Source organism: Microtus ochrogaster, chromosome 5, assembly GCF_000317375.1.
Source record: "Microtus ochrogaster isolate Prairie Vole_2 chromosome 5, MicOch1.0, whole genome shotgun sequence".
In the NCBI taxonomy this organism is placed as follows: Eukaryota; Metazoa; Chordata; class Mammalia; order Rodentia; family Cricetidae; genus Microtus; species Microtus ochrogaster.
In genome coordinates this window covers 25,797,344-25,812,218 of record NC_022012.1, presented here as the reverse complement: position 1 = coordinate 25,812,218, position 14,875 = coordinate 25,797,344, and the positions used below count along the sequence as shown (strand labels likewise).

Below are 14,875 nucleotides of genomic sequence, written 5' to 3'. Positions count from 1 at the left end.
AAGCCACTAACATAAGTGCCCAGTGAGGTTGCACAATTAACCTTCAAAACTGAAACACGAGGTAAAAAACTTCATCTACACTAACATGGAAACAAGAAAATACCTAGGAATAAAGTTAACAAAAGTTCCGCAGTGTTTGCACTCTGAACTCCAAAAAAAAAAAAAAGCCTCCAAAATAATTTTGAAAGAAACACGAGAACGCCTAGATAAACGGAAAGATGCCTTGGATTGGACAGTGTGATGTTGTTAAAGCAGCAACAGTTCCCACACGGACCGAAAAGGTTCCTATCTGACGTCTTGAACTCGGCTTTCCTCCCTAGTGTGCAGGCAGCAACTGCCTTGTGGCTGTGCTGTTTTTCTACCCTAGCTGATAACAGAACAGATCTCTGCAGCAGAATGTGGGCCCCAGGAGGTTAGGCTTCTCGACAGCATGGGCTCCCTTGTCACGCCTTGCATCAGAAGGAATGACGTTTCCACCCAAATGCGTCAGGCTGAATTTTTGAGTCCGCAACATTCAAAAGGAAGGAAATAACTGCCTTCGTTGTTCCCCGGCTCCACAGCAACCGAAGTCCCCAGGTAGGAGGTCTTCCTGTAGATCACAAAGGCTGTCTGCAAACCTAGCGTAGTGCCTAGGAGAACACGAGACTGTAAACTGTGTGGACTTCCGGGGGTGAGCTCCCCAACAGCATTGCACTCTTCTGTTTCCGTCTGTATCACTGCTGCACTTGGTACAGTGGGGACTCCTGAGAAGCCACAAGGGATGAGAATATCACTCCTGCAGCAGGTGACCCCACAGGCTGGTATAATCTGAGCCCTGAGAGTCCCCTGGTGTGCTTGGGGACTTGCCAGCACCTGTGAGGCGATAAGAATAGACAGACAGACTTGAGTTTATGACCCAAAGCTCTGAGCAGTCCTAGGGTTACAGGCCAGGCACTCACACCTCCCACTGAGGGTCCCAGACCACATCTCCAGCGCAGTCAGATTGATCTCAGATCACAGGCCAGGTAACCTTGTGTTCTGGGTATGCAGTGAGCAGCATGTTCTGCTCCTGGTGGAAAACCTTCTGCTGAAAGCCTAGCCACTAGTCCTGGTGCCTACTCTTCCCAAGGGCTGTGATCCACTTCTGGGACTGTACCACACGACAGAAGGTGACAAAGCCAGTTCTCAGCTATGAGAGTGCAAGGCTCCAAGTAGGAACTGTGCTCTGCCACTGCCTCTGCTGCGAGCAGCTGGCCTGCAGAAACTCAAGGGCTCCCAGAAGGAAGTGTTTCTTCAGTGGAGTTGAGAGACTCCTGCAAACATGCCTGGTAATAGATAGCATCTCGTTAATCCAGGTCTCTGGTTAGAGGCCAACTGGAGTTTTATCTCTTTCTTCAGTGATGCTTAAAGTGCCAGGGTATTTTAGCTGTGGGGCAAACAGAGCCCCCACCCCAGGTGAAGTGGTAGGTAGGTTTCTGCAGTTGCCTGTCCACACAGGCAATGCAGTCAGATTAAGTGAAGAAGACGGTCGCAGTGGAAGGAGGTTTCTTCACCTTATCTGTCTCGCTTGAGGGGGCACAATAGGATCGGTTTTCCTCATTTGTCGGTGAAGCCATGGGTTTGGAAATCGAGTCTGGCGACCCTACTGAACATCGTGTCATCTTCAGTTCCCTGTAGAGCACACCAGTCCACACCATCTCTCCCTGGTGTGGGGTAGCCAGTCCTAACTGGAGTCCCTGCAACGCCTCATTCCTTCCATGAATGGGCCTCCCTGAGCCTTCCAAAGGTTCTTGTGGTCCTCGGGGTTGAGTTCAGACCCCTTCCCATCCTTCCAGCCTAGATTATCCACTCCTCCATCTCCCATCCAGGAAAGCAGCCATTCCCTGCATACCGTGCCCCCAGCCCTACACGCTGCTTCCTTTGCAGTGACGTCTTCCTCCCAAGGCTTCCTCCTTCCTCCATCACATCCACAACTTTCAACTTTCCTTTGCACATATTAATTCCTACTGCTCCTCACAGTCTGCTGCCTTTGGCTCTTCTCTGACCCCTTGGCTACGTCTCTAATACATACTGTCCTCCATCTTTGTGATGGCCAGCTGCCCATGGGCCTCACAGCCTATCCATGTCATCTTTTTTTACCATACCCGATGTGTTCCTGGATTATCCAGGGTTCACCGCGTGGGAAGACCGCACCCATTTTCAAAACAGCTACAAACTCCCCTCTGTGCTGGGCTCCAGGTTGAGCCTGCAGCACTGCCTTCATTGCACACCTGGGACCCTCCTTGGATTCGGTCTCTCCACGCCTTTTTTTCCTGACGTGTCTACCGCCATCTCCTTTCTTGCTCACTTACGAGTTCAGCCTCAGGTTCCTTCCCTAGATGATAAATTCTATTTCACTTAAGAACTCGGGTCCCCAGAGACATTGGGAATGATGAAAAATTGCCCGCTTGACTATTTAACGTCATCGGGAGTCCTGGCATGCCCCCTAGAGGTGACGATAGTAAAATGCTTTTATAGCCCATCTGTTCTGCCAACCATTACAATAATAGTCAAGACCATGAATGCCTGCGTTCACAGATGAAATCCCCAGAGTCACCTCACAGATGAAACCCCCAGAGTAACCCTGAGATGGGATGTGTCTTGAAGACAGTTGTTCAGAAGTCCGGGACACAACCCAGCCTCCCTGTGTTGCTGCCAATCATAAGCGACCTCCTTAACTTAGAAGTTCCCAGTCTCTCTACAGACCACCAGTATTCCCTTCAGCCCTCCTTTCTGATGGGAGAGCCCGTGGTAAGCATGCATGGAGGGCCCACAGACTTCCAGATGATCTTGAAGAGAAGCAATGATAGAGGTACTGACCCACAAGCTGCCCCTGGTCCACTCCTGGCATCCTAAACCCACCCCACTGTAGATTCAAAGAGGGTCAGCTAATGCAATCTCCTGGGGGAAACCCCAGCACCTGGGGCTGACCCTTCCTTTCTCACAGGGATGGAGAAACGTGACTTTCATCATGCGAGCTTCTTTTACAGCCAGCAAAACGGAAGTCTGAGGCAACCAATGAAGTCTGGGCTCGTTTTCATGGGAACATTCAGAAACTCTCCTCCTGGGTCTCTTTCCTAGAAACAGACACAGTGAAATACTATAGCAAAACTATTTGTGTCAGATATCACTCTCTGATAGAACACCTAGAACATTCTATCTAAATTTAGTAATTGTATTAAATCAGAAGCATCCGCCACAGACATTAGTGTAGCACTCACACGGCAAAATGAGTGACATTTTCAAGGTTTGTAAGTCAGATAGATGCATCTCTAGTCCACTTCTGCTGGGTCTAAAGTAAATAGACCTATTTTACCATTGGGACTCTGGGAGATGTTCGGGTTTGAAAGGTGAAGGGAGCCACGGCACCAAGGAGAAAACATGGCCCTGCCCAGTGCTATTAGGACTCAGCATGACAGGGAGACCCACAGTCATGCCTGGGGTGCCGAGAAGAAAATACCCGCCCACCCGGCGCCTGTGGCACTGGGAGCCCAGCACGATTACGGTGAGCAAATATATGGGAGAGAGAGAGAATGGCCCATGTCTTATAGACAGAGGCAGATCTGAAGAGAGAGAGAGAATGGTCCATGTCTTATGGACGGAGGCAGAACTGAAGAGAGAGAGAGAATGGCCCATGTCTTATGGACGGAGGCAGAGCTGAAGAGGTGAAAGCCATGAGGAGCAGGCTGATGTGGGTGGCTTGATTGTTACCCATGGTAATATCTGGGCCTGGGCTGCTGCCAGGGTCCCATTCTGGGTTTATGTTCTAGAAAAGTCATTCACACATACAGTGGGTTCTAGAACAGTCATTAGCACATGCAGTGGGTTCTAGTACAGCAATGTTATAAACTATACCAGACATAAAGATGAATCGAAACCCAGTAACAGTGGTGACTACAATGCCCATCCACACGGGGCAGGACGATCAGGCAGAAACCGATGAATTGAAAACAGCACAGAATGACATACATATCAAACACTTATTTATTCAAAAGGATAAAGTTGGCAAGCCTTTAGCCAAAAAAAAGAAAAGAAAAGATGGATCCATAATAAAAAAAAAAAAAGAAGACCCCATTGTTAGGCTGTGCAATCTCAGTGGTCGGCCCTAAACACACACAGATATGAGTAACACTAAATGGGCTGAGAAAGGTGTGTGTGTGTATGTGTGTGTATGTGTGTGTTTGTGTGTGTGTGTGTGTGTGTGTAAAATCATAATAAAGAAGAAAAGGTCATGAATTTGAGAGGGAGTAAGAAGGAAGCTGGAAGGAGGAGAGGAGGGAGCAGAAATAATTTAAATGTAATACTCATGCATGACACTCTCAAATAAATAAATTAATTAAAAAATTTCAATACTATTCTTCAAAGAAACAGAAAAGGGAAATCCTAAAATTCATATGGAGTCACAAAGGCCTCTGGGTACCCAGAATATTCTCAGACAAAAAGAATAAGGTTAGAAGCATCATGCTATCTTTCAGAGCCATCATTTGTGTTTTTAATACATAGATCAAATAGTGGAATACAACAGAATGCCCAGAAATAGAGCCATGTGGCAATTATCACCTGGTTTGTAACAAAGATACCAAAGACAAACTCTTCAACAATAGTCCTGGGGAAACACTAGACATACATATGTAAAGGGATGAAGCTAGATCCCTCACACCCTGTACAAAAGGCGATTCAAACTGGCCTTAATGTAAGACCCAAAACTCCAAAACCATTAGGGAAAAGTGCACAAGACAAAGCCAAGGATCTTCTAAAAGGTCTCCAGGGAGAACAAGGTGGCTCGGTGGCTCGGTAGGCAAAAGCTCTTGCCACGGAAGCCTGATATCCTACACATGATTTCCAGAACCTACAGAAAGGTGGAAAGAGAGAACCAACTTAATACAGTTGTCCTCTGCTCTCCACACACTTGGAGTCTCTCTCTCTCTCTCTCTCTCTCTCTCTCTCTCTCTCTCTCTCTCTCTCTCCCTCTCTCTCTCTCACACACACACACACACACACACAGAGAGAGTTCATTTCTGAAGTTCTTCCCTCCCTTCACTGAAATGCTGTTATTTCTTCTTTATACTCCTGCAGTGCATATAAGTTGTAGGGTTTTATTAAGAAATCTTCTAGAGAACTGTCAAGATGGCTCAGTGGCTAAAGCCCTTGCCCCAGAGCCCACATAATGACAGTGATCACGGTGGCCACCTGTAACTGCAGCCACAGAAAGTTGAAATGAGACTCTTCAGAGCAAGTGGGCTCTCAAGACTAGCCAGATCAGCAACATCTGGGGAGGAGAGGAAGTCACCAGAAGCCCTTGCTTCAATGAATAAGGTGGGAGAGTGATTGACGGTGATTCCCAGTATCATCACCTGGTGTCCATGCACACATACATACACGTGTGTGTCTAACATATGCCAACATGCAGACACACACACACACCACATGAAAATAAACAAAGGAAAACCATACCTTTGTGATTCCATGGGTGTCCCAGGGGTTGTATTCATGGCAGAGAGAGCACTCATGACTCAGCACTGCTTCCTCCTCTCCTCTCAGCTTCCCAGTGTTCACCCTGTGCACAGAAAGATGCCTTCCCTTCAAGAAGAAAAGCGGCTGGCTTGATTTCCTAAAGCATTTTACAACGTCACTGGATACTAGACACCCATAGCAAAAAGTACAGAACTGAGTGAAAATAATTGAACTGCCAGCCACCAGTGCCGCCGGTGCCACCAGTGCGGCCAGTGCCGCCAGTGCCGCCAGTGCCCATGATCCAGCTATATCATCACTCTTGAGCACAAACCTGAAGAATCCTGTGTCCCACTACAGAGATACCTGCTCATCCATGTTCATTGCTGCTCTACTCACAATAGCTAGAAAATGGAAACAGCTTAGATGGTCACCAACCAATAAGTACATAATGAAAATATAGTATATTTCTACAACGGAATAATACTGTCATTACAAAAAAAATTACGGCATGTGCAGATAAATGGATAGAGCTGGAGATGCTGGAAACCTCCGAGCAAGGTAACCCAAACCCAGAAAGACCTGCATCATCTTTGTGTCCCACAGCATGAGCATCAATAAGAATGGAGACCTGTCCTGGTCTCTGCTCTGGAAGGAGTTCAAATCCTTCCAAAGAGAACCACAGCCTTCTCCGTGGGAGGTAAACAGAACCTGGTAACTGTCAGTTAACAGTTCCACATGCCAGATCCGCATTGAGAAGTAAGACCAGGAACTCCCAGCAGGAGCCAGGAGGCAGGAACTGAGGTAGACACCGTGGTGGAACACTGTTTACTACCTTGCTCTCCATGGCTTGTTCAGTTTGCTTTCATATACAATCCAGGACCATAGTCCAAGAGTGGCACTGCACACAGGGGGCTTGCTGGGTCTTCAACATCAATCATTAATCACAGACTTAACTACAAGCCAATTTAACAGAAGGGATTGCCCGAATGAGGCTCCCCCTTCTAAGACGACTCCAGCTTGACTAAAGTTTGACAAAAAACAAACAAACAAAAACTGATATATAGAAAGGGACAAACACTAAAGACCTATCTTAATAAAGTCATCCAAAAACCTACCTACTAATGTAGAAGTTCACACACACACACACACACATACACACACACTCACACACAATGACAACAATGCCCCTAATAGATACTACAGGTTAACAAATAAAAAGCCCAGTGCCAGGAATGGGTTACTTCCTCTTTGGGCCAGTGAGGTTCCATTGACCCCAGATACTGAAGATGACTGCCAACACAATGGTTACCCTCTGGAACTTGACAGTAAGGCCGTATTGCTGAAGACATCACATAGTTGAGTCATAGAATATGACTGGAAGCTTCGTCCATTATTGGCTAGCATTCACAGTTGGAAAATGCTGGGGAAGAAAAGTAATCATCACTCTTACCGAGCTCTGAATCTGCAAGCTACAATAATGAATGGCCTGTCTAGACACACCCAATAGTGGCATGAACATCACAGGACTAACCAACGACACGACCTCCTGATCAGATTTAAGGCCTCCTATGCAAGTTATTACCCATACCTAGCACTAATATCAGGGCCAAGACTCTATGGTTAGATATAAGACCTAGAAGATAACCTACTATGATTATTCTACTAAACAGGCCTTGTATTGAACCAATTTCTAATGACTTACCATCATATCCATAGATTAATGTATCTCTCAACCCTTACCAGAGAAGCTCTATCTGCAGTAGATGGGGATTAACACAGAAACAGAAAACTGGATAAAGTGCATAGAGTAAGAAACTGCAGGATGCTCAGCCCTAAGTGGGATATCTGTATCACATCCAAGACAGCTTTAATTTACGACTTTATAAGATCAGGTGGTAACCTAGAATGTAGGATTGTTGACTGAGACAAAGAAAAACCTTTATAAAACCGACCACATGACCCTTCCAAGGCTCAGGGGTCATTAAGGAAGAAGAGGTTGGAAGACTGTAAAAGCCAGAGGTGGTCCATGACCACAAGGAAACAGTGTCCCCTGGACATAACAGGGCAGCTGAACAAATGACCTCGCAGTGCTTATGACAGCAACCACAAGACCTGTGCAATCTCCAGACAGACAAGATCCCAACATGGAAGTGGAAAGCTAGCATGCAATGCCAGCCGTGAGAAGGGTTAGAGGAGGGGTGAAAGGGATAAAAAATACGGTGGACACCATTTTCAAAGAGCTAATAACATTTCTAGAAGAGTGTACCCTCCTGATAACAAGTGAGGCAGTGTCATGTGTTAGGGTTTATAAAGATTTTTTCCCTGCCTCGGTTGTCACTCTTGCAATCAAGATTGACACCTGGTCCTAGAAAGTCTTTAACTAAAACTGTCTCGCTTTCACTTAAAAACTAAATTAAACATTTTAAAGGTAAGGATATTGTCCAAAATAGTTTGCACCTCTTTGCCCCAAATCCATGAAGTCACCTGCTTCTGCTCTGTGAATCATGGTAGTCCGGGATCGGGGAGGCAGCATGAATAAGAGTCTATGAGCATCAGAGATCAAAGTATGTTGACTGTGAGTCTCTGTGAGTCTCCTATAAACTGGAGACCCACGGCTACAATTGATTTTATCCACTGCGGAAAACGAACTTTGAGTGTACTTGTGACCAAAGTATACAAAAGTCAATTAACACAAAAAAGAAACACAGTGGAATACATCTAATACAAATACAAACATGAATACAAACAAGTTCATATTTGTATAAGATACACTCTGATGCACCTTGAGTTTTATCCACCTAATGTACTCTGGAAAGTAATTCCTAAAAATCTTTTTAATTCTTTTTTATAGCTGTATTGCATTCAGCTATAAGATCACACTGCAACTTGTTTGATTATACCTCATGTTATGAATACACAAGTGAATTTACTCCTGCGCTCATGCCAGTGTGAAGATTGTTTATAAAGAAAATCTTCAAGGGTCCTATTGTGTCAGAGATTATATGACTTCCAAATTTTGACAGATATTGCTAAATTACCCTGTGGTATCCTGTCAACATTAATGTGAAAGGTTTCTTCTATGTCCCCACAGTGTTGTCCACAGAGGAGCTATCAATTCTTTTTTTCATTCTGATAGGTGAGAAATGATCGTGTGTGTGTGTGTGTGTGTGTGTGTGTGTGTGTGTGTGTGTGTGTGTGTAATTATGGGGTATGTACATGTTTGTTCATGTGCACTCCTGTGCACGACATCAGAGGAAAGCTTCGGAAGAGCCCTCCATACCACTCCTCTGCACTCAGAGATCAGGTTTTACAGCTGGTTAGCAAGCCCAGCAATCCTCCACACTGAGGCCAGGTTAGAAGCACGTGTGCCCCCACAGCCGGCTTGTTTTGTGGCTTCCAGACTCTGATCCTCATACTTTCACGGGATCTTCTTGTCACCCAGCCATCTCTCCAAGCTTCCTCGAGTATGTTTCAAATGTTTCAACTTGCGCTGTTCCTACAGTATAGAGTTTGAGCCTCGCTTGAGTATATATAGGGACCTTTGTACTTGATGTCCTGGAAATGATCTGTTCACAAATTTCTATCCGTTCTTCTTTGGGATTTTTAGTACTTTGCAGGGCGGTGCCTATGAGTTCTTAACTCAAACTTTTCTATAATGTGGATTACAAATCCTTTCTATTTTATTATATTTTTTTGTTTGGTTTTTTGAGACAGGGTTTCTCTGTGGTTTTGGAGCCTGTCCTGGAACTAGCTCTTGTAGACCAGGTTGGTCTCGAACTCACAGAGATCCGCCTGCCTCTGCCTCCCAAGTGCTGGGATTAAAGGCGCCCGGCTCTCTATTTTATTATATTTTTAAATCATATTTTTGCAATTCAGAGAAAGTGAGAGTGTTTGGTGTGTGTATATGAACTAGATGTAGACAAACCTGCACACCGGTAGAGGCCAGAAAAGGCTGTGTGGTGTCTTCCTCTTCTCCACCGTGCCCCTTTGAGACAGGGTCTCTCACTGAACCTGGAGTATACACACTTTTTCCATCAATATGGTGCTCAGCAAGCCCCAAAGATCTTCCTACATCTGGCCCCCCATCCCTCCCCAGTGCTGGGGTCACCGGAACGCTTGGCCACAGCTGGTTTTTCACGGGTCCAAACTCATGCCTCCATTTATATAGCAAGCGCTCCATCCCACTGAGCCATCTCCCTGTCCCCTCAGACTCTTTTTTTTACATTATTTAATTTACTTATCCTCTCTAGCTTTGCGATTTCTGAATCAGAGTCACAGTTAGAAGCATAACACTCCCTTGAAGGTTATATAGCTTTTCTCTCAAATTTCACTCAAGTATCCATCTACTGGTTACATTGATTTTAAAATAAATAAATAGAATTTTACTCCACACTTGAGGGGAGCCTGGCGTCTGGGCTGGCAAGGAAGTGGCCGCCAAAGCCATGGGGGTTCATCCCAGACCTGCACCATCTCTGTGTCCCACAGCATGAGCATCAATAAGAATGGAGACCTGTCCTGGTCTCTGCTCCAGAAGGAGTTCAAATCCTTCCAAAGAGAACCCACAGCCTTCTCCGTGGGAGGTAAGCAGAACCTGGTAAAAAAGGTGGGGAAACCTGGATCTCCGTTTCTGAAGAAAGCGGGCTGGTAAAGAACAGAATTCACGTAGTTCTTAGTGGAGACCTCAAGGGACCACCACAAGGAACTCATTTTCTTGCGGTGGTGACGCACGCCTTTAATCCCAGCACTCAGGAGGCAGAGGCAGGTGGATCTCTGTGAGTTCGAGGCCAGCCTAGTCTACAAGAGCTAGTTCCAGGACAGGAACCAAAAGTTACAGAGAAACCCTGTCTCGAAAATCAAAAAAAAAAAAAAAAAAAGTCAGGACAGTGCCTTAAAACTTACTGAACAACCGGAATTATCAAATAAAGTAGACAAGGTTTGGACAGCCAGAGGCAGTTCTGTTCACGAGGGAGCCATGAATCAGCCAGAGCACCTCAAACTGTTTGCAATTACGACAAGGATCATGCAGGAATCTGAAAGTGGCATGGTTTTCCCAGAAATTGATTTGGGAAGATATAAACATCTCCCAGAATGCACAGGTGTCCTTTCTGAGGTCCAGGAGGAAAGGGGCATTAAGTATATAAACTTGAAGTCCAGGAGAAGCCTAATGGAAGCTGACTTCAAGTTGTTCTGTTTTCCTCCTAACATCGCAGTTTTGACAAGGCCCTGGGACTGCGGGTCCGCTGCAGATCTACTGAGCAATTCTTTAGGGAGGGGTAGCTGGGAGTGCTTGCTTCATAATGCTGGGAATGAAACCTGGGGCCTGGTGCATGCTGGGCAAATGCTATGCTGTTGAGCCCCAGCCCCTGTATGATTCTAAATAATGTTTTTATTTCCCATTCACCTAACTAGATTGTATTAAATATTCTTTAAGGAAAAAAAACAAGAATAAATAAACAAACCTTTCACTCATTTGGAGTTGTTTGTTACTTTTTCTCTCGAGGAGGAGGAGTCCTGTTTCGTCTTCCTCTGCCATCGCCCTCCTAAATAACGTCCCTTTCATCCTACCCTGAACTTGGCCTGGCCCTGCTTAGACATCACAACAGCTGCCGCCAGCACAGACTTGAGGAAAGGCGGTGGCCTCTGCCTCCCAGACCGACCAGAATCCCCCACCCCCCACTCCACTGTGAATCTGAGCTGTCTGGGATGAAATGAATTCGGCGTAATTACAAGGACCCACTGAACGCATTCCCGTGGTGGGGACCCTCAAAAGGAGTTGCCTTGTCCACTTAAAATTCTTGGGAGCACTGAGAAGAGTCGCTCGGAAAGGGAGAGAAATGGACTTTAAAGGGTGATGTCAGGGCTTCACCATGTGCTGTTGGCTGGTCGGACTCAGGGTAAGGATTTGGAGGCGCTGTGGGAGTATCCGTTCGCTACTCTCCCCTAATCCTCTCAAATCGCCCGGCTCTACAGCTGTTGGTGCACCAGATAAACTATTTGTTCAATTATTCTTGGCCGGGATAGGGCGGCTGGCCTCAAAGGCTATGGGCTTCATAATTCCGGCTACTTCAATCAGCCAGGCCCTCCCTGGGGCTGCCCACGGGAGACAGTGCCTGTTTGAAGCCAGGGTGCTGGGCTAGTCTTCTTTCTACCCTTTTCATCTCCACGCAGACGGCGGGGCGCGGATACCTCCCGGCGGACCCCGGCAGGGAGCAGCATCAGCCGTGGGCCCCTTGCCAATGAACAGAATCAAGGCGATAAAATAATTACAAATAAAAGGGAGATTAGCGGGCACTGTGGAGACAAATGCTTCCAAAATGGTTCTAGAAATCTCCTTGGTGTGTTCTCAAAGGGGACTTCGCTGCAGCTGCCGTCTCCATGGCAATCAGGCAGCAGATGCTGGGCTGGGAGCACTCTGGACACTTGTCAGAGCCACCCAACACCAGCCCGGGAGGGAGATGTAGGCTGGTCACCTTGGCATCGCGGAAATGTACAATTTTATTTTCCCTAAATTTAGTGCCCCTCCCCTTCTCTCAGCCTCTGCAGAGTCCCACTAAGTGGATAACAGCTGAGGAGAGACTCGTCCTGTCTGGCAGTTGCTCTGAGAAATACTGAGGGGGGTGGGGAGGTGAAGTCTCACATGGCTAAAAAGTCCTTTGCAGCCAAAATGTCCTCTCGCCACTCAGTTCATTTCCCCTGCAAACTTGGATTCAGTGTCTTGGGAGACTACATCAACACTGACAAACGACTCGGGATAACTCTCGCTTTACAGCCTGCTGCTTCCATCGCTTCACACAGATCTCCTCCAATAAGCAAAATCTAATTTTTTTTATATATTTGGCATTATTATATAGTGACTACAGAAGAGCGGACAATGGAAATGAGTAGAAAGGATCTCCAGATCTCCTTCCCTCCCACATTTGAGACCCCAGCACTGCCTCCAAGCGGAAGAGTCTGGCTGAGAAGGTTGAAAGGACACGGCCAGGAATTACTGCAGAGGCAGGAGCAACCAGCGAGTGTCCAGGTGGGTCTCCCAGGCCACGCCCTCCACTGAAACAGAATGTGCCTGCGTGCATTATTTTTTGCAAAGAAAGCTTCAAAGTTCTCATGTGATGTTCAAACGGATATGAAACAAGTATGAGAGAGCAGGCTTAAAGTGAGAACCAGGGAAAGAACCAGGGAAAGCACAGGCATCCTGCTTACATAGACTCAGCCCAGTGCACACCCACTCCCAGGGAGACTGAGCAGCTCCCAAGGTCTGAGGCTTTGTCTCTAAGTTGATGACTTACTCCAACTCCCTTTCTATGTGGCCACCTTTCAGATAGAACTATGGGATACAGATAGGTAAATCTTGATCAAAGTAAAGATGCCTAGGTTGAACAGGTTGATCCCGAGTTATCTTTCCTCCGGGTCCCCACCTTTGACATCCTACATCGGGTCAGAAGTCTCCTGCCTTGGGCGTTCTTGAGCCCGTGGTATGATGGGTGTCCTCGATTTTACACCCTCCCCAGTCACATCCATCCCCCAGCCGCACCCCCACCCACCTCTGCTTCCGGTGCTGTCACGTAACTGTTTCCTCCAGGTAGGACATGGCCATGGCCATCCTGAGTCAGAGCATCTTGGATGACCTGCACGAGTCTCTCATGGGTTCAGAGTGGGGGCTCCAAAGCCTTTCCAAGATCCTCACATACTCTGTCCCTCTCCTGGGTTACATAGGAGGCAGACAATCTCTGTGGCAGAAGGCTCCTGTAGGGTAGCCTCCCAGGAACCTCCCACGGGGACTCTTTAGTGGTACAGCTACACACAAGCCACACAGGAGACTCAACAGTGGTGTAGCTACCGACACATTTCTCATAGGACTTCTTGGGGCTTTGGTTCCCTTGAGTCACCCATGATCTTGTAAATAATTCCAATCAACTGATTGGTTCATTAAACTGATCTTTGCCAGTCCTTTCTTTAGTCTGTCTAAAAGGGTTCTTCCAGCACGATTGTATCCTGGCAGTCGGGAGCCAAGGGATACCACAAAACCACACCGTGCCACAAACCTCACACAAGAGATTTATTGGGGTGAAGGACAGAACGGTGACTGCCTCTGACTGGAAACAGAGACAGCAGGGACCTGGGCAGAGGAGAAGGCTTTTATCGGGCTCTTGGAGCATGCTGGAAATAAGCTAATTGAAAAGCACAATATTGTCTGACCATCAATACTGAGTCATCGGAGTGAGGATTTCCAAGGTTCAGGATCCCTGCCTCAATCCAGGAGCGAGGTGCTTTTCCCTTGACCCTGGTCAAAGGCTTGGGGTCAAGTCAAGGGCGGAATGTCCTTTCCTCTGCCTTTTTTCTCTGAACTGCCAATACCCTCTTATCGGGGGTCAACAGATGTGTCTTTACATCTTCCTAGGAAAGTCCTGGGACAGCTGTCACCCTTGGTTCCTTTCCCTCCTTCTCTTTCTCGTTCAAGTCACCTGCTTACTCATTGAGACATCCCTTTCAAAACCTACTGGTGCAGAGCTGCCAAGGACAAGGTCCAGCCACAAGAAACTCCCCCAGCTCTCAGAAGATTAGCCACCAAGTAAGGAGCCCACAGAGGCTCTGCTGTAGGTCCACACTGCACGAATGAAGCTTTGGGCTACAAGGTGTAGGTGTACATGGCTGCAGAGGTCTTGAATTCAGGTCAATAAACCCCTCTCCTCTGATCTGGTCTTGCCTCTCTTGAGAAGTCTATGAAGTTATTATAACAAGGCCAGCCTGAGAGTGAGTAGCCACTGTGTTTCCAGATCTGAGAAAGAGGACTGGCTCTTCAGAAGACATACTGCCAGTGTGCACTGCTGTATGGGACTTTCCCCGGGGAGACACAACACACACGGTTACTCACCCAAATCGGGAGCCCATGTCAGACCACAGTACTGATACCGCCAAAGTCCAACTTGGTGAGCCAGTGAGTATTACTGGGGTTACTTACAGGAGTATGGGTGAGATAAACTTACAGGAGCAGAAATGACTCAAAGATAGCTGTATCACCAAAGCCACCCAGCATGGGTGACAGCTCACAGAAGCTGGGAACCTGGAACACACTGAATAGCCTGCAGGCAGCTCAACGGGTTGAAGTGACCTTTTCCAGCAGCTCAGCTGGTCTAAACCTCTTCCAGGTGGATCCGCTGGTCTTTGTTTCTTCTGGGCAAATTGGGCTGGCCTCAGGTGCTTTTAGATAGGCCAGGGCACGTTTGAGTACGAGGCTCAACAATTTTTGCTATTTATATACTCTCTGTGGGGAAGGGTAGTGAATCTGGTCAGTTTCAGGGACTCCCTGAAGCTATTTTTTGAGATGTTTACTTTCTGTCTTGAAGAGCTTCTCTTTAGGATGGAGAATTTCAATCTAGGAGGAACCAACTACAGGACATGCACC

General features: G+C 46.9%; 1 pseudogene; it reads left to right on the top strand.

The window, feature by feature from the left end:
• Positions 1 to 3,399: 3,399 nt before the first annotated feature.
• Positions 3,400 to 10,647, top strand: LOC101990205 (annotated as a pseudogene).
• Positions 10,648 to 14,875: the final 4,228 nt, after the last annotated feature.